The sequence below is a fragment of the Rhipicephalus microplus genome, chromosome 7 (genome assembly GCF_043290135.1).
Source record: "Rhipicephalus microplus isolate Deutch F79 chromosome 7, USDA_Rmic, whole genome shotgun sequence".
NCBI lineage: Eukaryota > Metazoa > Arthropoda > Arachnida > Ixodida > Ixodidae > Rhipicephalus > Rhipicephalus microplus.
In genome coordinates, this window is record NC_134706.1 from 114,356,528 (window position 1) to 114,384,074 (window position 27,547).

Sequence of the window (27,547 nt, forward strand, 5' to 3'; positions counted from 1 at the left end):
GTGAAATAATTAGCATGTCTTATCTCACGTATGTTTTCATTTAGCGTTGCACGTATTTCTAACATGTATTTGTATTCATATTCTTTTACGTGTGACTCACTCTTTTACATCCCTATTGTGCAGCCGTGGGCACACACCGTGCTGAAGACTAAGTCGCTAGCGTCTGCGAGGCCTGTCGACCATCTCTTTCATCAGAGCAGCTTCAGAAAGACTGTGCGAGTTGTGAAAGAAAAGTTATTAGGGTGTCATATTTTACCGCGTGTTTTTATAATAACATGCACCTACTTGTCACATGCGTGCCTCTACTGTTACATGTGTCTAACTATTTTTGCTATATTATTGTACGTGCAGCCGTGGGAATGCAACAGGGAGAAGGCTGTGTGCGCTGGCGTCTGCGATGCCTGTCATGTATCGCTTCCGTCGGAGGAGCTCCCCAAGGAGTGAACAAGATTTGACAACGAGACTGGACTTCTACTCTTCACGATGAATTCACTTAAAAGAATGAAGAAACTTCATGTATATGTAGAAAAATAAAATAGTTTGATGTCTCACTTTTGTCTTTCATTGTTGCCGTGACTGCGATAGCAGTTACACATAGGTGGCTAACTACTTTTTCGCGTGTACTTTTCCTCACAATTTGTTGCTCACTGCGCAGATAAACAAGCGATAAAGGTATTAGGCCTGGCGGAAAATAAACGAAAAATAATGTGGGAACTGGGGACCAAAAGTCCATCCGATTGGAGTATTTCAGTGGATCCACCGTTCGTCCGGCAAGGTGCAACTGTGAGGACTAACGGTTGACCGGTAAGTTGTAAACGTGGGGATTGACAGTTACTCTATAAGGTGCGAATGTGAGTACTAAATGTCTGTCCTTTATGGTGAATTGTGGGATTAACGGTTACTCACTAAGGCGTAAATGTGAGGACTAATTGTTAGTCACTTGAGTTTGTCTGTGTGGACTAACTGTTGGACCCGGTGCCGTTAGTCTTTGAGGCAATACTGGTTGTGGCAGCCCCATTAATCCCCACAAGGACGAACCACACACCCTTTTGCTTTAGAGTGTATCAGCGGACATTGCTTTCGCTGGTGTGCCAAAACCCGCGCTCGTTTGCATTATGGTGCCTCGCAAAATACGTCGTACGCGCTCGCCCTAGAATACAACCACCACTGTTCTGTCTGTTTTCTTGTGGGCTTTCTCACTCAACACGTTTTTCAGTTTCATGTTTTTCTCGCGATATTTACAGAGCTTTACTTAATTGAATTTATATAGGTTAAATGCGGTTATTTGCGAAAATTCTCATTGCAGTCAGACGATATCTTCGTGCAGAATCGTAGAAAAGATGCTGTCGCACTGACAACTACCAGTTTATATAGCCACTAGATAAATGAATTTTTCGCGCATGTGATTACCTTTACGCGACATGAGGTACGAGAATATTCGAAGTGAAGGTTTAATTATTACTTTTGCCATGTCACTGACGGCGCCATTGGAAATGTTCATTCAAACTTCCTGGTGTTTGTGTTGGAATCGTTGCTGTCAGTGGTGCTCCCATGTGAAGAGAACATGAGTGCTTGTGACGTGGCGGTAGATCACTCCAGAGTTTCAGCAAATCAAGGTATACGATGATGATTCATTGATATGTCGGGTTGAACGTCTCAAAACCACCATACGATTATGAGAGGTGCGGTAGTGGAGGGCTCTGGAAATTTTGACCTCCTTGAGTTTTTTAACGTGCACCCAAATCTGAGCACACGGGCTTACAGCATTTCCGCCTCCATCGGAAATCGAGCCGCTGCAGCCGGGATTCAATCCTGCGACCTGCGGGTCCGCAGCCGAGTACCTTAGCCACTAGACCACCGCAGCGGTGGAAATCAGGTTATACAACTTCACAATCTCTGGGTACTGTTGAGCAGAAACGTGAACTTAAAATCCGAGAAAACAGGCATAACCCAAATTTTCTAGAATTGTTATGAGTGGCAGTACAATTTCATTTATTTCCCAGATATCTGATGTTTGTGCTTACGACAGTCAGATTCATGTAAAGTTTCCCGGTGGAGAAAGCTCAATTCCTTCAAGCCATTCAGATTAACCGTAGATGCGGGTGCAACCTTCCCTGTAAAGTCAATGCATTTAATAAATTGGAAACAGCCCAGTTCATTCGTCCTACTTTGGCACACACAAGTTCCCGTCCTGGAGTCTATGCGTAGTTGTAATCACGTTAGCACCAGTTAGCATATTTTCCTATAGCACACATTTTATTGTGTACGCAACAAAAACAATTTTCACGCAACATCTACCGTTTGCAATTTGCTTATAATAAGTTAAATTATGTAAACTTTTTATAGCCTCAATAACATTCAGAAGTTATGAAACCTTTCACTTTGAATCTTGAGAGATTTGCGTCACGCAATGGAGGAGTAATTACCAAGGTATCGCTAAAAAGTGAGTATGCGACGGGCGCAGAGAAAGGAGACAAGCGGCGTCACAGAGGGCGAGTCCTTGCCGTGGCGTCACACCACCGCGACCACAGCGACGCCTGTGTTCATTCTCGAGACTAATTGATTGATTTGGGGGTTTAACGTCCCAAAACCACCGTATGATTATGAGAGACGCCGTAGTGGAGGACTCCGGAAATTTTGACCACCTGGGGTACTTTAACGTGCACCCAAATCTGAGCACACGGGCCTCGACATTTCCGCCTCCATCGGAAATGCAGCCGCCGCAGCCGGGATTTCAACCCGCGACCTGCGGGTCAGCAGCCGAGTACCTTAGTCACTAGACCACCACGGCGGGGCCTCGAGACTAATTAGCAACACCAAAAGTTGTAAAATGTTACGCAGCGCTTGTGGCAGCGAGGATGGTGGCCCTCGACGCTGCTAGATTCAACAGCTTCAGATTCAGCGCTTCATTACAGTTGTCATTAACGCGATGTCACGGCTCTATTGTAGACTCTTATAATTGACCCATAAACAACCCCAAAAACTGAGGAAAAAAAAAAGACTGAGTGGGGCTGATGACGATAAAAGCTCTAGATTGAATAGGGCGAAAAGGAATACTTGTTTTTTGGCCGAACATAACTTCTGAAAGTTAAATTTGACGTAAAGGTGATACACGCTGAAAACATATAATATAATGAGCCATTGAATGCGAAATAATGTGACCGCCACCTCCCTAGCACCAGTACGCCTTTTTTATGAAGCTTTCATTGAACATACCAGCATTGTGGTTAGAGCTGAGGTATGTTCTGGAATAAATTTCACTGTTGTCGTCCTGCACCTAACTTTAAAAGAATTAACAATCGCGAAGCTTCACAGACATTGTTATTTTGTGTGCGCCGAACGCTGATAACAGTTGTCGTGGGTGAAACAAGAATACGCCAGAGCAAGGCGATAAACGCACGTGCACATGCATGTGGGACACGGGATAACTTACATGATACGCTCCTAGTGCGCTCCCAAATGTTTCACCAACGCCTCCTATATTTTATCAATGCCAGCCAGATGCGCCCGATTCAGCTGTTCACCACCCTCTTCTTGAGCTCTTTCCTGTTCTCGGCCATCGCCTAGCCTTCGCGTGTGCTTTGCGTTCATGGTAAAAAGAGCCCCTCATACAGCATCTCAAGCACGCTGGTGACAAGCATTTTTTTTTCGATAAATTGTACCAATATGCGCGACGCGGCGTTTTGAAACCCTCTTGATTATAATGCTGGGTTGTCCGGCTTGGCTGAGGAGACATGCCATTTGCTGATGGTGCGTCTTCTTTCCGCTTGCTGCGCCATGGCGCAACGTGCGCTGCCGATGAAATTTGCAACGTTGCGCTCTCTTGGGCAAATGCCTGCTTTTAAGAGAAGAAAAGAAAAAAAGAAAAAAAAAGCGAACGGGTGTCATGTGGTTTTTGATATGGAATTTCGGCACGCCTAAATGGCGTTGCGGTTCTTTACCCTAAAATCAAATGTCTGTAACAAATGAGAGTTTACAGTTTGTCATACTACAATAACTTGTTTTTAAGTACCTTTTGCACGATTGCAATACATGCTATAAGCATCTGTAACGTCTAAGTCAACTTATGGTTCTGGCACGAACTCTCTAAGCCACCTCAATTGTAATCCCCCAGTGTAGCCTAGCGAACCGGAAATCTTTGTGGTTAACCTCGCTGCCTTTATTCTTTTTGTTGACTTCCTCCTTCCTTTAATTTAATGCGAAATATTTCTTGGCAAACTTCTTCCACCACGAGCGTTTCTATCTATCTATCTATCTATCTATCTATCTATCTATCTATCTATCTATCTATCTATCTATCTATCTATCTATCTATCTATCTATCTATCTATCTATCTATCTGTCTATCTATCTATGTATCTATCTGTCTATCTATCTATCTATCTATCTATCTATCTATCTATCTATCTATCTATCTATCTATCTATCTATCTGTCGTTTTATTGCCCGGTCTGAGCATGCGCTTCTGGTTCGACGCCGGCTGCGCGTCTCAACGATGCCGATGAGCGTTCGATTTGCGCACATGTACGCCACTCGCGTTGCTGCAGGGCACGGACGGCCTTAGCAGGGTTCTCCAGTGACCTCTTGCAGGGCTATGTCCTTGCTCTGCCAATCATAACACCACACACATTCTCGCCCGCCCCCTCCCCAAAAAAAGAAAGAAATTCTGCCTACGCCCCCAGTTAGCGGTGCCATCTTTTCAGCAGTCTGGTAAAGAGGCAATTTCTGAACTCATAAAAGGCAACGAAACGATGCACAGTTAAAAATTGTGCGTGTGATATAAACGGTACCAATTTGCTGCTGAAGCGAAGACATCTTCTTTGCTAATTGGACCGAACCGACTACAAGCACTAAATGATGATCGTCAGCAAGGCCCCTGGTAACATCAACGTATGGCGCATGATACGTTTGGCAATAAAGAACTATCAGTAGCACGACCACTGCAAATTACGAGTAAAGCTTTCGTGTGGTGTCTGAATGCTGTCTTGTCTCTCAAGCTCCACTCTAAATTATCGCAAGCGCAAAAAGCGCCATGTAACGCACACAGAAAGAGCTTCCAAAGAAAAAGAGTGAATGAGGAAATCTGGAAGTGGTGGTATATATATAGAGTTGAGAAACAGCTACTATCGCGTCTCGAGGCAACGACTGGGACGGTTGCTCATAGGAGTGCGTGACGCAAACAGCACTGTCCCTGAAGTAGCATCGACCAACAACTCCTTGAACATAGGGGGACCAACGGCGCTCATTCAGGCGCGAGCGATTGCACTGGCATTGAATGAATAGAGGAGGCGCTGGTTTTACAAGTTTGAGAATTACCGAACTTTGTATTCCATGACGTGAATCTACGAACAATATGGACTGATAGCGACGTGAAAGCTACGACATTCATGTCATGTAATGCATACCTTTCATACCGCGCTCATAGTGCGTTAGTGGTTATTGTGGTACCTTGGCTGAAGCCAAACTTTGTGTTTCGTGACGCATAAAGAAGCTAAATGACAGGTAATAACGCAAAATCATGCATTCCGTGACGCATACGCACTGATCCTTGATCGCTTGTGGCAGTTGCAGTAGTTTGATAAGAACCAAAATTGTCCTTGCGAATCCCGAGAGTATGAGGAACATCAATGAAAGTTTGGCAAAGGTATCTTGGTGGCCTTGATAGTGTAACTTGTTCGAACTGTTAAGCACCGCAAAAAAAAAAAGGACGAGGATGAGACACAGAGGACGTAAACAAGCGCTAACTTTATGCATGATTTATTGAAAACCGGATAAATGGATATATATACATGAAAAAAGTGAACACTCTGCTATGCGAAAAGGTGGCAGCATGAACAAACCACATTTATTTTTATTTTGATAAGGATTGTGCGGTGACACTTGTTGACCTGGTTTATGTAATGTAGCTGATTATGTAAACTACTGCGTAGTTTATTCCTTGCGCATGCGTAGAAACGAGCATTTATCAAAAACAGGTGAACGCTCACACGTGTACTTTGTAACTATCCAGAAATGAATGGTCAATTTTTCATTCCAGTGCCTATGCGCATGCCTGATTATCCGTTTTCTTTGTTGTATATATTGAGTCATCCGGCTTCCGATAAAACCTCGTTTATATATAGCGTAGGTTAATGCTTGACATGTTGTTTGTATTGTTGGCTTGCCTAAGAGGCGAAAAACAATGCGTGTGAAAATTTTGTCTCCAACGAGTCCCCATCGCTATCTGTTATCATGTTCAAGGTGGTTCCTTTAACTACAGGACATTTAAGAAAAACATGACGTGTTTTGCGCCTTTTATGACGTCGTGATTTGATATACTACATGAAATTTTATAGGAAATGCCTCCTGCATGATGTGTCAGCGGCGTTATGTAGTACAATGTTTTTTCGCGAACTATTTTATCCCTTAGTCACTGTGTTCTGCAAATGCAGTCATTGACGTTATTGAAGTTGCTTTAAATGTATTGCATACACTACTGTGTCCACAAATAATTTTCTTTTTCGCACATAATTCCAGATCTCAGGAGAACGTTCATCTAGCGTCACCACTGTTTTGATACAAACGCCACGTAGATGACGTCACCTGCATGTGGACGTCCTTTAGGGCAATGAGCGACATACACACGTTGTCACCCCCTTTCGCCGCAGCCACGAGCCTCTGGTAACGCTACGGCAAATTCACATATTTAGCCCGAAATTTCACACACACACACACACACACACACACACACACACACACACACACATATATATATATATATATATATATATATATATATATATATATATATATATATATATATATATATATATATTAAGATCTAACAGGCAATAATGCGAAGGAATGTATAGGGGAAGTTATTAGAACATATGTAATGTAAATAAGAAGAAAAAAGTGGGGGAAAAATAACTTGCCGGAAGCAGGAATTGAACCTACAACCTTCAAGTAACGTATTTGACAGCAACGAACGCATCATTCGAAGGTCGTACATTTGATTCCTACTCACGGCAAGTTAATTTTCACCCACTTTTCTTTCTTCCTATTTACAATACATGGTTGTATTATCTCCCCTTTTACATTTCTTGTCATTATTGTCTGTTAAATCTCAAAATTATTGTGTCAAAAATAGGAAAAACGAGCACTTTTGTATACACATGTTTACCTTTTATATATATATATATATATATATATATATATATATATATATATATATATATATATATATATCCTGTTGAAAATGCTGGGTTGGTCGATGCTTGAATCGTTGATGCATACGGTGGAAGGCTTGGTGAGCAAAGTGGATGACGGTGGCATGATGAAAAGCACATGACAGTATGTGAAATCACTTACTTGTAGTGTTTCATTTTTGAATGCGCAGAGATATATGTTTGCGGTCAAAAGAAACCAACGCTGCTCAATATGCTTTCTAGTACATTTTTTTTAATTCCTGTAGTGTCCACAACGATTCAATTCTTGTGGAGCATATGCGGCCGGGAATATGTTTACATTTCGCGCCCGTACTTACGTCAGTTTGACATCTCCGACGTGTTTCTTTGTTGTGATGTTTAGAAGACTAGAGTTGTCAATGTGAACATGACAATAAATGTTTTACATCGGCAAGCAGTTGTCTATGAATAAATGGGCACCAGTTCGCAATTGCCCCTTTCCATGTTAGAGCAGAACACAACGGTCACTTTGTGTCACCACGCTAGAAACGCAACCCTGGTAATTCTTGCACACTGTATTGCTTGAGCCGTACCTTTAAGTTAGCAAAGAGCGTGCGAATATGCATAAACTTTCACTTTCGACATGCGTCGAGGTGAGCTCCAGCGAATTTGACTTTCGCCTTTTTTTCTACCACATGATTTCCACCAAAGATTAGTCATACCGACCAAGCCCGTACAAGTGTTATCGGTGCTTCTGGGTTTCAGAATACACAATTTTGACGAGTCAAAATGACAATACAGCACAGATGCGGCATCATTTACCTTAAATTAAGCCTTTATTTATTGTCTACGGTGTCCGCACAAGAAGCGACAGACATCGATGCGACGCGCTTGCAGCACTTCCACAAAAGGTACACCTCGCCTCACCGACAGTCGCCACTCGCACTCGCCAGCGCATCGCTAGGTCTAGGTCCGCTTCGCTAGGAGAACGCTAGGTCCGCTTCGCCAGGAGAACATAGACACGGCAATTCATACGCTTATTGAACCAATATGATAGCATAATGTTTCTGGCGCACTGCATTCGTTTTGGACAAGCCGTTATATAGCTGTTTCTAACGACAGAGCAACAGTGGTGCGCTGGCACGACTGCGGTATGCGTTGCGCGAAAAACATCAAAATCAATTGTGTCAGCGTATATATTGAATGAGCATAGAAGCTTCATAAAGCCTGAACTGATATTGCCCATCGGAAAGAGTGGAAAACGGATAATAAACTTGGCAGTAACTGTTTGTTTTCCTTGCGGTTGTAAATTGTAACAAAAACGTAGCTCTGTTGCCATTATCACAGTGGAAATCGTTACAGGCAGCAGTTGTTCGTGTTTATCGAATGTGCAATATTTAGTAGCAGGTGCAGATCCCGTACCTCCCGAGTAAACAACAAACAGAAGTGAATTTAAACTACAGTAGCTGGAATGGGAAAGTGTCACGAAGGCCCGGCGGCTCGCGTGCGCTTCTTGGATGCAAGCGCACGGTGGCGCTCATGCTCGCTTTCACGTCTGTTTGAGCTTGTCTTATAATTATAAGGCAGCAGTTGAAATCTTTGTAGCACTTATTTTAATGTAGAGCTTTTTCAGGAGTCAGTCACCAGGTATTTATTATTTGTGCGTGTGTGTGTGTGTTTGATTTTTTTGTTGTTAATTTTTTCTTTTGCCACCCCTTTGGGGAAGTGCACATACATTGAACTCGCAAATTTTCGTATTAGGGCTTAGACATTCTTTTTTTCGTAGTACAGAGCTCGAGTTTTGTAATTATAAAGTGAGACAAGCCATAGGGACAATTGCTGTCAGAAAGACATGGTTAAAAAAACTGTAAAGCGTTCAGGATGCGGTATGGGTTTGAAAGTTAACCCAAGCGTAAAAGCAGATGGAGAAGAGGCTGACGCGAAGTGTAGGCAATGTGAGGTCGAGAAAAAAATGGAGAAAATGATGGTTGCCCAGGGTGACCTGCTGATGACAATCACCGAGCTTGAGACTGCGTTGATGACAGAGCAAGAGAAAACGAGGGCAATGGGAGAAAGGCTGAAGTTTGCCGAGAAAGCACTAGCTAAGGTGAACAGAGGAGCGGCCCACGGAGAGAAAAGTAGAGAACCGGCATTCAGAACGGCGGAGAAGAAAGAGCAAGCAAGTTTGGAAAAATTAGGTTCAGCCGGTTAAATTGTCGCAACGCGCAGCTTCAGCGAAGTAGTGGTGGGACTGGGAGGGGACAAAGCAGCCGGCGTCACAGGTGCAAGTAACCCCCAGGTGCAGGGCGCTCCAGCTGAAAAGTAGCAGCATGTGATAATTGCCGGGGACTCGAATTTAAATCAATGCACAGAAGCCATCAAAGAGAGGGTAAAAGGTGTCAAGAGCGTTGCAGCAGGGGCGTTCCCAGGGTGCAAGCTGGAAGCAGTCATGAGGCAAACGAGCGCAAAACTTAAAACTACAGCTGATAGACGAAACCTCGTGATAATTTCAGATGGTTTGAACGATGTCTTAAATGAAGATACTGCAGGACCAGCAACCACACTGGCGAAAGGCGTCGATGACATGCGCGCTACTTCTTCTCAGGTACAGGTAGTAATACGCATGATACCAGAGGTACCGGTGCGTGATAGCAACCTGCAAAGAGCGGTTATCAGTTCAAACCAAGAGATATGGTGGATGAGTCGAGAGAAAGGCTTTGAGGTTGTGAAAATAAACAGAGAAGTGCCTAGGTGGGGTGGATTTTAACGAGACAGAATTAACTTCGATGGGCGGCTAGGTCATGAGGTGAGTTGGCGAATTGCAGGACGCGCAGCAGCTTTTTTTCAGGGCAAACGGGCCTTTCGGGGTGCAGGATAACTAGTAACGAGAAAAACAAGCAGAGAGACTCTTTGATAGGTGGTATGGACGGATGCGCTTCTGAAGTGGCACTAGTAATAAGATAGGTAGCGTCCGGGGCAGAAATCGACGTAGCCACGAGCTCCGAGCCAATTCAGACATAGGGTATATTAACATGCAGGGTGGTAGGAACAGGTAGAAGGGGGAAGAGATAGACGAACAGCTAAGGGAGGCGAGGCCAATGGTATACGGTTTTGTAGAAACACATTTTATGGACATGGAACAACCTTCTAAAAATCCGGACTACGCGTGGGAATATTGTAATAGAACAGAAGACAGCGGAAAGGGGGGTTGGTATTGGGGCATTCATTCATAAAAGTACAGACTGGCAAAGGGTCAAGCGAGACTGCAAGAAACATTTATGGCCAAAAAGGGAAAGTGGCAGGGTCAATGGCACTCCTTGGTTTTGTGTACTTGTGGACGGGAGCAAAGGCCACAGAGGAAAACCAGGCAATAGTAGAGTGTATATACAGAACATTCACGAGTTAGGAGGAGAGTGCGAGATAAATATACTCGGACTTATGAATGCGCACATAGAAAATAAAGATGTTTATACTGATGCGACAGGCAAAATGTTCAGATATATGTGTGAAAGGCTGGATTTGATCATTTGCAGTAGTACCGAGAAGTGTGAAGGGTAAATAGCATGGCAGGTAGGAGGGCTGCAGTCGACGATAGATTACACACTGATTTCACATAGAATGAATGATAAGCTCGAAGAATGCAGATAAATATAGGTGGCTCCAGTAGTCTGGGTGGTGATTACAAACGTATCAAGCTAAGTTTTGGAAGAGCAGTGAAAGTGGGAAGGAGAAAAGATGAGCAACTACAAGAAAATTTTTATTAGGAAAGGCAAATTAAAATAACCACTAAACAAATTGAGAAAGCAATCACTGAGGATAATAAAACAGTGTGGACATATATTAATCTAAATAGACTCTTTGAGCTAGAGCTTGTTAAGGTACGTGACAAATAATCTCGGAAAAGAAATCACAAACCCAAAACTTGGTGGGATGAGGAAGTTATGAGAGCCCTAGCAAAACACCAAGAAGCCTCCGGAGAAAAGCAGTAGGGTGAACCAACACATGATGTTGAAAGATAATGGAAAATATTTCTAAGTTGTAGAAGGGATGCATCCCTTCTGATCAATGAAAAGATTAGAAGAAAGGGAGCTCAGTGGCTGGCAGAAGTACATAAAAAAGATAGAAAGGCAGCTGCAAAATATCGGAACCATCTAAACCCCCTAAGAAATGAGACGAGCCAAGAGAAGAGGTTTCTAACTACCGCTCAAGGTGCTATGCTAGAAGGGGACGAAGCGAGTGAACATATAAGAACAAGGGCGACAGAAAAATGTCAACAGAAAAGTGCTTCATGCAAGCCACAATAAACAAAAATGAATGAAGTGGCGCATTGGATCCATTTTAACAACAAGAGTGGGAAACTGCTGAGCAAAGGGTTCCTAGCAGTGCATCAACAGGCCCAGATGGCATTCCAATTATGCTGATAAAGACATGAGGTCCGATGTCCAGGGAGGCTTTAAGAGAGGCAGTGAGCAAAATAATAATCGATGGTGAAGTTCCCGATGGATGGAAACTTAGCAGGATGAGCATGATCTATAAAGGAAAGGGGGACAAAGCGGACATAAACAACTACCGCCCTAGAACGGTGACATCAGTGATCTACAGGCTGGCGATGCAGATTATAAAGGAAAAACTACGGGCATGATTAGAGGATGAGGGGGTGTTGGGGAAACTGCAGAATGGGTTCCGGAAACACAGGAGGTTGGAAGACAATCTGTTCTCAGTGACGCAGTGCATCGAACTAGCACAAAAGGAACACAGGCCCCTGTGGCTAGCATTTTTTGGATATCAAGAGAGCGCACGATACCGTGGTTCAAGAAGAATTGTGGGGAATACTGGACCCACAAGGCGTGGCAAACAAAACAGGCATCCAAGCCTGCAGAAGTAAAACGGGTGCATAGGCAGGGGTGTGCCCTGTCACCCTTGTTATTCATGATGCACCTACTACGATTAGAGGCCAAATTAGGGGGAAGTGGACTGAACTTCAACCTCTATTTTGTCAAACAAGGAGAACTCATTGAACAGGCACTACCAGCATTGATGTATGCAGATGATATAGTGCTAATGTGTGACAACAAGGAAGATTTGCAGAGATCGGTGGACATCTGCAATAATAAGGGAGATACGCTAGGCTTCAGATTCAGTAATGAACAATCAGCAGTCATGATTTTGAATGACAATGAAGATAGTGAAGTTAGAGATAACAGATAAATACAAATATTTTGGGGTATGGAGAAGCAATGCAGCCGAGTACCTGAGGTAACATGAAATATACTTGAGGACCAAAGGTAACAGGAATGCAGCGGTAATGAAAAACAGAGCACTGTGCAATTACAATAGGTAAGATGTTGTGAGAGGAATACGGAAAGGGGTCTTGGTTCCTGGTCTTACGTTCGGCAGTGCGGTCTTGTGCATGAGATCAGAAGTTCAATCAAGATTAGAAGATAAGCAACGAGCATTAGGTAGGCTTGCCTTAGGAGCTTACGGGAATATACCAAATCAGGGAGTACACGGTGAAATGAAATGGACATCATTTGAGGGCAGGGAAGCTAGCAGCAAGATAAAATTTGAGAAGTGATTGAGAAAATTGGGGGAGGAGCATTGGGCTAGGAAGGTATTCAGCTCCTTGTACATGAAGAATGTCGATACAAAATGGAGGAAGCGAACCAGAAAATTGAGTGGTATATACTTAGAAAACAGCAGGGGGCCAAACCAAAAAAAATTATTGGTTAAGAAGAAGGTGAAGGAAGCTGAGACCGTTATGTGCAGAATTGGCCTTATTAAGAAGTCCGCACTAGAGACCTATCGAATTTTTAAGCAGGGAATTGCCAAGTAAAAGATCTCTGATAATACTCGGTGTAGTTCTCTATTGTTTGAGGCCTGGACGGGAGTGTTGCGAACTGTGGTGAAAAACGGTGCCATGGAGAGTGTGCGTCATGCTTTGACGTAGGAAATGGGTGTGCGGGGCCGATTTATTTGTGATCTTTGTGGGGACCGCTTTTGTATTTCAGGGTGTCCGGGAGTCATCATGATAGCGATAGAGGTGAAACCATGAGCCCGCCTATGCGCGTGCTCGTGCGCATACTTTGTGAAAAGCTCCCGAGCCATGGGGACAGCTCGGCTAACCCCAGAGAGCAGAGAACAAGGACAAGTTCGGGCCATGCCCCAGCTACTCGTTCTGACCCTCCGTGTCCGGGCCTCGTCTCGACATTGAAGTCCTTGGGTGCATCCTGGACTGGGCATCGCCCCACCTCAACCCCGGGTTGGTCTGAAGCAATGTTCGTCACGGCCAGCTGCTGTTCTGGTCTCGGAGTGAGACGCTGTCCCAGGTCTGTTCGCGGCAGTCGGTGGTACGCTGTTCTCAGTGGTGTACACGAAAGCCCAGGCGTTGACCACCCCACTGGAATGCCCCTGGCGGTTATCTTCTAGGCCGGGCCCCGCCTCGGTACGAACTCCGCAAGCACACGGCACACCGCCTCCTGACTACCAGAGAGCTCAATATCAAGCACGACGTTCACGCTCCAAGAGTAGAACGTGAGTGGATGAACAAGAACATTAACTCGCTTCCGCGTAGGACCGTGAACGCGTGTATATATGGGTGAGTTTATGTTGTGTGTATCCTCTTGTTTGTCTTAGTGTATATAAAAGTCTCTCGTTGTCCTCGAACGTCCTCTGTCCTCATCTGGCTAACCTGCGCCGACAGTTGCCCACAAATTTTGTCGAGCCTTGCCGGGATAGGTTGACCTTAGCTTCTTGCCGAGAACCAGACCAACTGGAAGAACCAATGGATTTAAAGAAATGGCACGCGATCGGAACGGACATGGGTCTAACGGGATTGGCACTACAGGAATGGGCTGACGCGGAGCGCGTTATCAAAAGGGGCCTTCGTGTGCAAGTTCGCGATGAGCAGCGAAAAAAGATAGCGCTGGAGGAAAGACGACTGCAAGCCGAGGATCGCGTTTTGCAGTTGAAGCTAAAGTTGCAAGAGCAGACGACTGGTTCGAATATGGGAGAGATAGGGGGACCGGTAATTGACGACGCAGTGTCCGTAGCTGTAATGGATAGCTGAGGCCCGCACATGCTATTTCTACCATTCAGCGAGATGTGAGATGACCTCGACGCACATCTGCAGCGTTTTAAACGCGTCGCGGTGTCTCAGGAGTGGCCTCGGAGCAAATGAGCCTTTTCGCTCAGCTTGTGCCTGACTGGAGAGGCGTTATCCGTGATTAGTCGACTTGACTCTGCTTCCGCCACCGACTTTGATCAGGTGAAGGGAACACTGCTGTTACGATTCCGGTATACGGCTGAACGATACCGCGAGAAATTTCGGAGGGTGAGACCAGAGGACAAGGAGACAGGGCTTCAATATGCTTCTCGCATAGCAGGTCATTTCGACCATTGGATGGAGTTTGCAAATGTCGAGAAAACATATGACGCTCTTCGCAACGTAATGATTTCAGAACAGTTCATGAAGGGAGGCTCGCCCACTCTGAGGGTATTTCTGAAAGAAAGGAACTGTAAGAAATTGCACTCTTTAGCGCAGAACGCAGATTGCTTTCTGGAAGCCCAAGATTTGTTCAATTTGGGCAAGGACAAGCTGTATAAGGAGAGCTCAGCAGATGCTCGTAAGGCAAAAACTGGTAAGCGCCAGTATAAGCGTTAAAGTCTCTGTTTCTTGTGCGAGAAGACAGGGCACCGTGCGTCCGAATGTTGGTCTTGGACAAGAAATAACCAGTCATTAACAGGCTGGTTGAGTGGCAGAAAGGTTCGTCCACGGAGACACCTCGAACCCAGGAAAAGCGGCTGGCGTCGTGCATGCTGTCACCCAACGAAGGAGACAACGCTGACACACCGGAGAAACGGTTGAAGGGTACGTCGTATTCCACACTGGGGAGACTATCGCAGTTGTGAATACGACGTCGACGCCTGCCCCAACTGTGGCTGATGTCGAAACTCTGCCTGTAGTGAGAGAATTGCTTGAGGGCCAAGCTGTATCTGTCCTTCGAAATGCAGAATGCAACACAGTAGTAGTATGATAAAGGCTTGTCCCGGAAGGGAAGTTTACGGGCACTAGAAGTCCGGTTTTCATGCTCGATGGAACAGTGCACTACTTGCCGGAGGCAATTGTTTCTATTAACACACCGTTCTTCACCGGTGTCGTGCGACTTAAATGCATGAAGAACCCTCTATACGATGTCGTGCTAGGCAACATCGAAGGTGCCTGATCTACAGAGCTAGAATATTTGCACAAGCTTTAGCAGCATCGTGAGAGGCATCGTGATTACAGCGGAAGGAACGTAGGCAGAAAACTCGCTAACTTGCCCGTTCCCATCATCGCGGACGACACGCAAAGTGATGTCGGAAACGATTCAGGCTACTTACCGATGACAGTAGAGACAAATTGCACACCTCATGGACCCGCAGATCAAGTACTACTAGGTGATAGTGCTGCAGCAGTGAAAGAAACACGTGCCAAAACCAGGCTACCTGTTCTGAAAGCCACTGCCACAATCATAGATAAAGTGACGCTTGAGGAATACCAAAAAATTGACCCACCATTACGGCATTGTTATGAGAGTCTTGTTAAAAAGTCGATTGTAAAGAATCGCGAAACCTGTTTCTTTCTTGTCGACGGTATCTTGTATCGAAAGCACAAGCTGCTCTCGGAGAAGGAACTCGAGCAACTGGTCGTACCGAGACACCTGCGAGAGACTGTGCTCAAAGTAGCCGTTGAAGGTATCCTCGCCGGACACCAAGAGATATCCTGAACAGCTGACCGTATTCTTGCCAAAATTTTCTGGCCAGATGTTCAATCAGAAACCAAGAGGTTTGTAAAGTTTTGCGATATTTGTCAGTGGACTGTCCCACGCCATTTGGTTGGTCAGGTTCCGCTAGGTACCATGCCAATCATTGAGACCCGTTTTCACGCGTGGGTATCGACATCATCGGTTCTTTGTTACCAACATCTTCCAAGGGCAACAGGTACATTCTAACTATGGTGGATTTTGCAACGAGATATCCAGACGCCATCGCACTTCCTTCGAGTGAAAGAAAGGTCGTGGCAAAAGGACTAATAGAAATGCTGTCGCGAGTTGGTCTACCACGCGAAATCGTAAGTGACCACGGGACAAACTTCATGTCGGTTATGAAGGGGTTCAGCCGGCTACTATCTATCAGGCAATTACTGACAACCCCTTACCATCCGTTGGCAAACGGGTGAGTGGAGCAATTCAACGGCACGTTGAAGCAAATGCTCCGCCGAATGAGTCAGGAAAGCCCAAAAAATTTGGACCGCTACCTCAGCCCTCTCCTTTTCGCGTAGCGGGAGATGCCACAAAAGAGTACCGGATATTCGCCGTTCGAGTTACTCTATGGCCGATACGTTCGCGGCCCAATTAGATTTTGAGGGACTTGTGGACTAATCCAAAGTTAGATGACGCGACCGAGTCAACCTACGAATACATCGTAGAATTGCGGGAACGTCTGCAACGAACCTGTGAAATAGCATCTCAGGACCTTGCGAAGGCACATGTTCGTCAGAAGACTTACTATGATCGCAAGGCGAAGAAGCGGGACTTAACGTGGATGACAAAGTTCTCGTGCTGCTACCCGCCGATCCCAACAAACTGATACTAACTGGAAGGGTCCCTTTACTGTCATAGACAAGAAAAGCCCATTGGATTATGCTGTGGACCTCGGTCACAGAACAACTGTCTTCTACGCCAACATGCTTAAAAAGTACGAGCTGCGCAATGCCTCGGACACGTCAACGACGACAGCTGCTGCTGTAACGTCAATCCATCAAGTGGAAATCGAAGGCACAGAAAATTTATTACATGCCCCACTTGCACAAAAGCAGAATTAGAAGAATGTGGCTGTAGCACCTAGCCTTACTAGAGAACAAAGAAACTAAGTAAACGAGCTCCTTTCTGCCTACCACGACATATTTTCTCATTTACCGGGAAAGACTGATGTTGTGGAGTGCCAGCTGAAAATGACCACTTCTCAGCCCATACATGTCCAATAGTACCCAATACCTTTCGCTGTTAAGGATGCCATTGAGAAAGAGATGCAGGAAATGTTACGGCTGGGCACGATAGAGAAGTGTACATCTGCTTATCAAGTGCTGATTGTGGTTGTCAAGAAGAGGATGGCACGATGCTCCTCTGCCTTTATTTTCGTCAACTCAACAATGTGGTCGTTCCCGATGCGGAACCGATTCCCTGTGCTGACATAATCTTTGCACGACTTACTGGGCGTCAATACTTTTCGAAGTTTGACTTCACAAAAGAATATTGGCAGGTATCCATGGCCAGTACGTCAAAAGAAGCTACAGCATTTTCCTGTGACTTGGCCTATACCAATTCCGGGTTATGCCTTTTGACATAAAGGCTGCACCTGCCGTGTTCAACCGATTGATGCGAGAAGTCGTCGGCGACATTCCCAATGTCTATTACTACTTTGATGATGTTCTTGTTGCAACCGCAACATGGGAGGAACACATGTTCCTATTTCGCCATGTATTTCAACGTGTGCGCGAGGCGCGTATAAATATTAAGCCGAAGAAAAGCGAGATAGGTTCCCCGACGACTAGCTTCCTCGGTCACGTTGTGGGACAAGGGCTGCTACAACTCCAGAAAGACACATCAGACAAAATGGTGTCAGCGAAACAGCCGGAAAGTAAGAAAGAACTTCGAGCTTTTCTCCGACTTACCGGCTACTATCGAGAGATTGTGCCCAACTATGCCGAGCTTTCAGATCCACTTACCGAGCTCACGAAAAAACGAAGTCCTAAGCTGGACTGGCGCGAAAGCATCAGGATGCATTTCAAAAGCTCAAGGCAATGATGTCAAGGCAACCCATACTGAAAGCACCCAACCTCGAAGGGCCTTTCGTGTTGCGCACCGACGCTTCATCACGGAGTTCGGGAGCCGTCCTCTACAAGAACACAATGGTCTCTTGCATCCAGTATCCTACACTAGTAGAAAGCTGCTCCCTCGTGAAACGGCATTTGAGAGACAATTGAGAGACAATGCCTCGCCATCGTGTGGGGTGTCCAGTAATTTCATGTGTACCTCTATGGTAGGCCCTTCATTTTGCACTCGGACCACCAGCAACTGAAATACATAAACTCTGCCCGAAAAATCAATACACGAGTGCTACGCTGGAGTCTACTCTTGATGGACTACGACTTTCACGTAGACTACATTCAGAGCTCAGATAATGTCGGTGCCGATTATTTTAGCCGCACATCTCTTACTACTGACTAGGCTGTCCGATTACTCGTATAGACACACAAAGAACTCATGACGCTAGTATCACGTTGTCTACTGTATGAACATACCTACCATTCTTTTCCCACTGTTTCGCTGTTCTTGAGGTGGGGAGAAGATGTGGTGAAAAGCGGTGCCCTGGAGAGTGTGCGTTATGCTTTGACATAGGAAACCGGTGTGCGGGGCCGATTTATTTGTGATCGGTGTGCGGGGCCGATTTAGAAATTCAGGGTGCGTGAGAATCATCATGATTGTGATAGAGGTGAAACTATGAGGTCGCCTATGCGCGTGCTCGTGCGCGTACCTCGTGAAAAGCTCCCGAGCCACGGGGAAAGCTCGGCTAACCCCAGAGAGCAGACAACAAGGACAAGTTCGGGCCACGCCCCAGCTGCTCGTTCTGACCCTCCGTGTCAGGGCCTCGTCTCGACATTGAAGTCCTCGGGTGCATCCTGGACTGGGCATCGCCCCACCTCACCCCCGGGTTGGTCTGAAGCAACGTTCGTCACGGCCAGCTGCTGTTCTGGTCTCGGAGTGAGACGCTGTCCCAGGTCTGTTCGCGGCAGTCAGTGGTACGCTGTTCTCGGTAGTGTACAGGAAAACCCAGGCGTTGACCACCCCACTGGAATGCCCCTGGCGGTTATCTTCTAGGCCGGGCCCCGCCTCGGTACGAACTCCGCAAGCACAAGGCACACCGCCCCCTGACTACCAGAGAACTCAAGATCAAGCGCAACGTTCACGCTCCAAGAGTAAAACATGAGAGGACGAACGGGAACATTAACTCCCTTCCGCGTAGGACCGTGAACACGTGTATATATGTGTGAGTTTATGTTGTGTGTATCCCCTTGTCCGTCTTCGTGTAAATAAAAGTATCTGGTTGTCCTTGAACGTCCTCTGTCCTCATCTGGCTAACCTGCGCCCACAGTTGCCCACACGAACCAGGACATATCGGGCCAAATACGAAGGTGTAGACAAGGTATGCAGTGCGTGCGGAGAGGGAGAAGAAACTGCCAAACACTTTATAATGTTCTGTAATGGGCTTCACCCTATAGTTAGGGATAGTGGCGCATAGTTTTTCAAAGCCAGGGAGAGCAAGGAGTGCAGGGAGGGCAAAGCCAGGGAGGAAAGGGAGGGCAAAATGGACTTCAAGCGGGTAGGGTTAACTAGACAGAGATTATCTGATTGATGGCTAAAGTCAAGGCACGAGTGAAAATTAAACCCTTCATTGCAAAGTACTAATCGTCAACCTCACTATTCAAAGGGAAATAATTAATCTAGTTTTTGGTTCATTTAGTAATACGGCATGGTGGCACTGGCCACCGCCCGATCTAAAGGATACAGCCATATCCATCGATCCATCCATCCATCCACGTCGTCCAACGGGCCGATCAGCGCGCGTCAGTTGCAATCGGATGAGCCTTAGCGCTTCTTTTTGGGATAAATGCTTTATTTGCGATGCGTTTCTTTTACATCAAATTCGTTCAATATCCAAGCAGTCATGCAATAATGTAGGCGTGCTAATATTTTCGCATAGAACACGCTATTAGCATTGCAATCAAGGCTGACTACGTGTTCTCATCGGAAGCGGTCAGCCAGCTATTTTCGCTACCTAGGAGTTGTATTTGGCACAGAAATTAGACCGTGCAAACAGAAACTCTGAAGAGCCTTTCAACCTACGCTGAAGAGACCCAATCAAAAACTTTGCCGTGCTTGTAAAGTTGAATATCAGCCTGAACTGCTTGTTTTTAAAGGATGCCTTGGGTCACTGAATATTTTCGCTTCCGCGCCATTTATTAGAAAATTTCCTACGCGGATTACGAAGAAGTGTTGCCGGACATAAGCAAAATATTTTAGGTATTTCGAATCAATCTTTTCAGCCATCACTGCCTTTCTTATGCTGTCAAATGTATATTCAATATTTCAAACCATATTAGTTTCGGGTTCGTTCGCTACAACGAACTATATTAATTTCAGTTAATTTCGAAATAAAGAACGCAATACATGCGACAAGAATAACAAGCTTGTTTGAGGCAATGCCGCTTAAAAAACAATGCCAAAACTAACTTCTAATTATACTCGTTTTTTAAAGAACAAACAGGTTTGCCTGAATATAGAGAGCATGACAAGTTTCAATTCATACACTTGCGCATTTTTATTTGGGAAGATCAAGGAAAACAAGTGATAGGTCGTCAGCACATACACTTAGACGTGGTAGCATAGGATACAACAACACTGGCAACTAAAATTGCAGCAACACTCATTTATTGTAATTACCATGTCATATAAGCAGACGTATCATTTTATACAAAATATATGCAAAAAAGACAATATGTGAGAACTAGAGAAAGCATACATGAAAGACACAGAACAGACTCTGAAAGAGCCTTTTTGTGAAGCAGAAAAAAAAGTATATGGATGGCATACTAAATCACTTAACAATCCGAAACAACATATACTGCAATGGGATGGTAACTGGATGCATCATTCTATTTCAGTTCTCAAGTCACCCTGGGAAGCTTTATGTGCTTTTTCTTCTCTTTTTTTTTGATGCTCGCTCTTTGTTGAGAGACTTCGTGTAAAAGTAAAGGCGAGTCAACATGAAAAATTTCACAATGCTGCTACTCAGTGCCTTATTGTGGGCAGTGCAGCCTACAAGCGGCAAGTTATGCAAAGAGTTCATCATTTCACTTATGCTGTCCCTGTGCAGTTTGTTCCAGCTAAACCAAAGTGTGAAAGAATCCTCAAGAGCTCTGTTGAAGGAAAAGTGCTCTTGTGACGGGTACAGCAGCCTGCCATTGTCACAGAAAGCAGTGAACAACGAAATATTCTTGTCTGCATCTTCTGCTGATGTGAAGAGGTCCTCGAAGCAGTCACGGCACTTTGTTGTCAGGACCTTACGTCGGGCAGCATATCTAGCCAAATATTATATCAGTCTTGAATCGCTTGTTTGTTATAGATATATATGGTCGGGAACTAATAAGGAAGCATTTGGTGTTTTTTGATGCCTTATCCAGCTTCCCAGAGTTAAAAATAATATCTATATGGCCGGCCATGTCACTTATTCCAACTAATGCCATGAGTGCTCCACCTGCACTCTTTCCAGTGTCTGGAGCTTTCACCAAATTATAAAAACTGAGGCAGTTTACATCAGTCAAAAACTGTGCAGAAGTGGGGTGGTCATTGCAGCTAAAAGATTATCGAATGATACCAAACAGCTTTTCAATGGGATCTTGGCCTCAACCGAGACGTCAAAAGGTATTTGTAGCCAATTTTCTCGGTTTGGTATGCGAGAAGGTTCAGTGTACCTTTCAAAGTGACTCTGAGGCCCAATGCTGTGCTAACCGACCGGAATCCTACCTTCTTACGTCCAGTGGCTGCTTCCTACTCATCAATGTTATTAAAGGCTTCTAAAAGCACCTTTTCTTCTCTGGAGCCAGGCTTGAATGCACCAGAAGGTAGCCTTGACGTCATCAGAAAAATTTGCTTCTGCATTAAGCTAACAAACCAAGTTTGATCACCATAGTCATAAAATTTTGCAATTTTCTTCTTGTAAAAAAAGCCACGTAAAACCTCTGCACTGAAAAGATGGAAGGCAAAGTTTACTTTCATTTTTTTGAAGTCTTTAGGACGAACATGCTCTGTGGTAATTTTGGCCATTAACGTCAACGTGGTAGCACACTTGTCATTCTCATGAGCTACTATGATGGGCTTGACGTCTACATGCCACTGTGGTGTCTTGTAACCATGGCTACCGAAACCATTGCTAATACATTTCACAAGGTGTGAGAAGTCTGACAGAAAAAAAAAGGCATCGGTCTTCTTCACACGGATGAGGCATTGATGGCTTGATAGCGTTTGCAGTTGCTGAAATGCCAAACTTGTGCCACATTGCACGATTCCAGCTTGCCCCATCACAGGTAACATGATCAACTTTAAGGCCTGCATTTTCTGCTAGGAGCACCGCTTTCATGACTATCTTAGAAATAAACTGTGCTTTAACATTGCCTTTGAAAGAAAACACACCAAGAATTTGGTGCCTTGATCCCGAAAGTGATTGAAACATAATCACTAGGCCATGTTCACATGTGTGAGATTTGTCATCCTCGGCCGTGAATGGTCCAAGATCAACAAAGCCGTCAATTTTACCTGTGCCAGCTGCGACAGCGAAGTTCTCGTCCAGCTTCATCTCATCTAGGATGATGCCACGATGACGTCCGAACTCGGTCATCTTCTGCATCTTTTTTGCTATCCCAGAAAGGACAATACCATTGAAACCGAAACTGCTCTCGTACTGCCTTATGTACTTCCGAGACAAGTGCGGCTAGGAAGCAAGAGAATTGTTTCCCTCCGCACATGCTCATAAAGGCGGGCGCTTTTCATGCGCATAATAATGCACTCCATAAGCCACTCTGGGTTGTAACGCATCTTTTTCGGTGAATTGTGGTTCGCAGCTTCAAAGCATTGCAGCACCGCTGCCTTCTCTTTAGGCGGGAGCTTGTCGATCTTCTTCCTCAAGATGCTTTCTTCCGTTTCCTCATCTTTCTGCTTCATTTGGGTGATAGCTTGGTCCACGCTTTTGACTTTGGCTCTCAAACAGCGCACTGCTCTAGAATTCGCCCTCAGCTTCCTCGCAAGCTTCTCCCTGCGCTTTGGCTGCCTGGCATGACATCTCTCATTTAGCAGAAGCCTTCTTAGGTACTTGCAGGAGATGCAGCACTGCTGAATGCCACTTGAAGCCCCCTTACACTTCGTCTGGTAAAGGCTTTCATTCCACTTCGTCATTTTGGCATTGCGTGCAAGAGGGAACTCTGGCGGTAGCCCTGCGCAAGAACAAACCTTGATGCTGTCAACAGCCAGTAAAACTGACGCTGGTTCACAGTGCTCTTCAAGTGAAAGTTCGACACTGCCCACAAACACTTGCTGTTCCACCCAGTTGTCCCCCCCAGGAAACAACACAAGCTTTTTGAATGGAGGAGACCAATGTAAGGCCCTGCCAGACAGAAACTATGAGCGACACAAAGAGCTCTTCAGAGAAGACGTCCTTGTCCACTGATCCTAAGGAAGGACAACATTCCTGTAGTCTACTCAGCTGGCATCACTTGCGGGTGCTTCGCTGAATCTGTCGGGTGACGACTGGTCGGGCAACGACGACTCAACCATTCATGACCTTTTCGTGGAGGCTCAAGACGTGGATCTAACCTTACCTTCGGATGTCTTTTCTTGGGCACTGGCTCGTTCAAATACTTAGGCACGCTCGAAAAGATAGTTGGAATCACATACGGCTTAAGAAACGGCCTGCTCCTATCCACGCACACAATCCAACCTTTAATGTTGTGCTCAAAGTGACGCGACACAAACTGCGGGTCGAAGTGCTGTTCCCACACAGCGGAATTTCGTTCAAGTAACTTGTCGGCTCGAGCAATGTCCCGCTGCCACTTGCGGTATGTTTCCTCATCTTTCGGCACCTCGACGAGTGACAACTTTTTGCATGATTTGTATCCCCTAGTGCAACCGGGCACAAAACAATGACTTTGACAGCGGCTCATCCCATAAAAATAGTCAGCACCTCATCAAACATAACTGTGATCAAGTGGGACAAAAATTCAGCACGAAGAGACCGAAAAAAACACTCTGGCACCCACGCTTCGTGCGCTCAGCTTGACGTGTAAACGACCGCAGGCACCACCTGGCGGTTGCATCGCAAGGCGTTGGCGGCGGTAGCCGTAGGAACCTCCAGGCGCTAATCACACTTTCCCATTCCATCCACTGAAGTTAAACACTGACTTTGTGATTTGACTTTCTCTTTAACACAAATGCAACCGTCTGTCGGCGTGGCTTAGTGGTTAGTGTACTCAGTTCGAAATTCGGAGGTGCAAGGTTTGATTCGACGCTTGCGCACCTTTTATTTTTTTACGGGTGCTTGCTACATCCTTCTTTAGACAATTATTTTTATTATTTCTTTAGCGGCAGCTCGTTACTGTGGTTCTGACACTGTTTCACACTCCAGCGTTTCCGGCTGGTGCGCACCATCCACCATCCGCTCCATCATACGCCACCATACACCATGTGCCACCGTTTCCACCACCATAATCCACCAAATTGCTGGAAGTTTTTTCAAAATTGATATATATATATATATATATATATATATATATATATATAAGTATATGTATATATATATATAGGTATATATATATATATATGTATATATACGCGAGTTTCCTGGGAAACTACAAGTAAAGCGTTCTTTTTTAAATTCCTTTGATTCTTTGGTGTTCCTGATTCTAAAAAATACAGTTACAATTTATATTTTAACAATGTAACCTTTGTGAAAAAATTTTAAAGTTCAATCTTGCCAGTCAAGTGAAAACTGCATTCTATACCTACACATTCCAAGGGCAGAACCTCAGTGCAGCTGTTAGGTTTATTCGTAGAAATTATACTCCTTCAACTTCTTATGTAGTTTAGATAACGCGGCTCATGTATAAAAATTGATTAGGAGACATTGATATCTAAAGGGTAAAAACTACTTATCTTGGAGGAAAACAAGGCTTATTTCTGGCACCGTAGTTATCTGCCGCTGCCGCTAGCTTCCACCGGTGTCCATCACCCCTCTAATGTGAAATATAACAGAAAAAGTTCGGCAGATCTCAACTACCTCCTGAATTGACGTTATGCGAAGCATGCCGAGGAAAAGTGACCCTGTTGTAATTTTTATAAGCGACACAATATGTAATGATAATAAACGTATATGCAATTGTTGCACGTCCGTACATATCTTTGACAGCCGGAGATGTTTATAAACCCTGTTTTTCGCACTTGTGGAACGATAAAAACAACAACATAGATATGGTAACACTACAAGAGATAAGCTGAAAGGAAGCGTGGGGCTCGCGAGGGTGGTTACTCTGGACACTTCTACATTAATCAACTTCAGCGAATGACACCTACATACATTGTACGTTAACCCAACAAGACAGCTGATTCATTGGGGTACATATCTAATGTTTACAAGAGTGGATACCCACCACTGCAATCACAACTGAGGTTTCACGAACAGGAAAGTATATTTGAAAAGTTGTTCCAAGACGTGGCGGGACTCCGTAGTATATAGAATATTTCACTGCCAAGCAGAATGCTGAACTTCGACTACTGCTGTGATCCTGGCATTCATTCTTTCCATTCGTGTGGCCAATCTTGCCAATGTTCGCTTTCGATTAACGCTCACGCTGAAAAATACCTGTTTGTTTTCTCGCCGTTCCTGCAAGATAAGAAGTGTCAATAATCTTGTAGCACTTACCGCATACAAATGGCACAGGCCAGCCCGCAGGCATCTGCAACGTTTGGACGACATACGCGACGGAATTGTAACATTAGTCTTGTCTTGAGAAGCACGTCATTTTCGTCAAAGCATCTTAACCTCCTATAGTAATTCGGGTTGGCGACTAGTGGAAAGCTTCATCCCGACTGTCGCAAGACGTGAGCGTGTAGATAGATAGATATATAGGCAGATAGATACGCACAAACGCCGAAGTGTTTGCAGTTCGCTCAGAGGACTTCGCATTTGAAAAACGTGACTAGTCTCTCTTTCTAAGAATCGTTGTAGGACGTAAGCGAAACGTGCCTTCACAGAAGTAGCAGATTGTTTACAAGAGCAAAAGCTGATTTGAGATCACAACTCAGGTTACGCGCGGCGCATTAGTTGTCCGCTGCCGCCGCCACCACCCGTGTCAATAAGCACTATCACTCGAAATAAAAAAAATACCTAGTACTAAAGACACAGTGCAGCTACAAACCGGGTTCGCTGCATGCAGCCCAGTATTCTACCACAGAGCCACGCCGGAGTTTGGGACGTGTTTGCAATCTTCCCTTAAGCACACCTAATGATGGGAAATGATTTGTGGTATAATGAGTATTAAAGTGGTTTAAACAACCAAAGAACAAACAGGTGTCACGCAAACATAATCACGTAAAGCGTGGGTTGTTTAATGCTCCAACCTATTATAAAAGATTGTTCCTGATCCCCTATTCACTGTGCCGCATACCATTGTCAAGCATAATTCATCATCGTCGTCAGCCACTGCATGGACAATTAGCACGAAATTTCTTGGAAGTGTTCCTCACGCTTCTCAGAAGAATGAAGAAAAGTAACATAGCAAGTGCCGTCCTACTACCCCGAAATTATAATTATTAATGACGTAGTGGCCACACAGCCAGCGTGCTTGAACTAGTTACCCAAAGAGTGTTTAGAAAAAAAGCTCTGGAAGGCCGCTTTTTTAGCTTTCGCAGAGACCATGCTGTGCCTTCCGCACAAGCCACGTGTTTCGTTTGCTTTATTTGATCACAATTAAGCAAAAATGAACGTTACAGCAAATATTTGCAATATTGCGTGAAGAGTGGCAAGAAGCTCAAAGCTTTTCGCACGCACCTCGAGCATAAAATACGCACAAAATTAAAGCACAAGTACACACAAGACGAGCGTGACCTGTCTTAATTCTGACTTTTTCCTCCGTGAGCAGTGCACTCGGCCGCGGCAACGATTGATGTGATTCTTAGCTTTCTTTAAAGGCCAACTCTGGCGATTTTTCGAGGTGAACGAATCTCCATGAAAATCGCTGGGTATGTTCCTTTGACATTTTCATCCTGTATGCCAAATGAAAGAGCTGAGTGATGCACAAATGAGTTTTGACGATTGCATCAAAAAGCTCACCTCACTTGGCAGAAGTATTAGGAACACTGTCTGTGTGACGTCATGTTTCGCCTGCCAAGGGAAGTGACGCAGCCGATATAAACGCCACTTTGGCCGCTACAGCGTTTATGGTGACTTTTACATGGTGACGGCAGCTGTGTTTGGCACGGTTATAGCACGGGAATGCTTTCGTTTTTCCTCTGTGGTGTTTGGCCGGTGCTTCGCTGGACTGGCTTTCACAGTTTTGATACTTCGCGCCGGCGGAACCAGTATACGGCCTCCGGCTCTACCACATAATACGTCATACGCAGGCAGGGCGTTTGGTTGGGTTTCGGTATTGCACATTTTTGCCTATTAAAAATTATTTTCAAACTTCCTGAGCATTTCAGCTATTCGGCTCATGACAAGAGGGTCTCAGGAGCATA

The 27,547-nt window shown here is 45.0% G+C and overlaps 1 long non-coding RNA gene across 1 annotated transcript; it reads right to left on the bottom strand.

Annotated features, from left to right (window-relative positions):
• Positions 1–1,955: 1,955 nt before the first annotated feature.
• Positions 1,956–25,900, bottom strand: LOC142767044 (uncharacterized). Its single transcript, XR_012884725.1, has 3 exons — positions 25,734–25,900; positions 5,543–5,680; positions 1,956–2,114 (listed from the first exon to the last, which is right to left on the bottom strand). It is a non-coding gene; the product is annotated as an uncharacterized LOC142767044 (long non-coding RNA).
• Between the last annotated feature and the right edge of the window lie 1,647 nt (positions 25,901–27,547).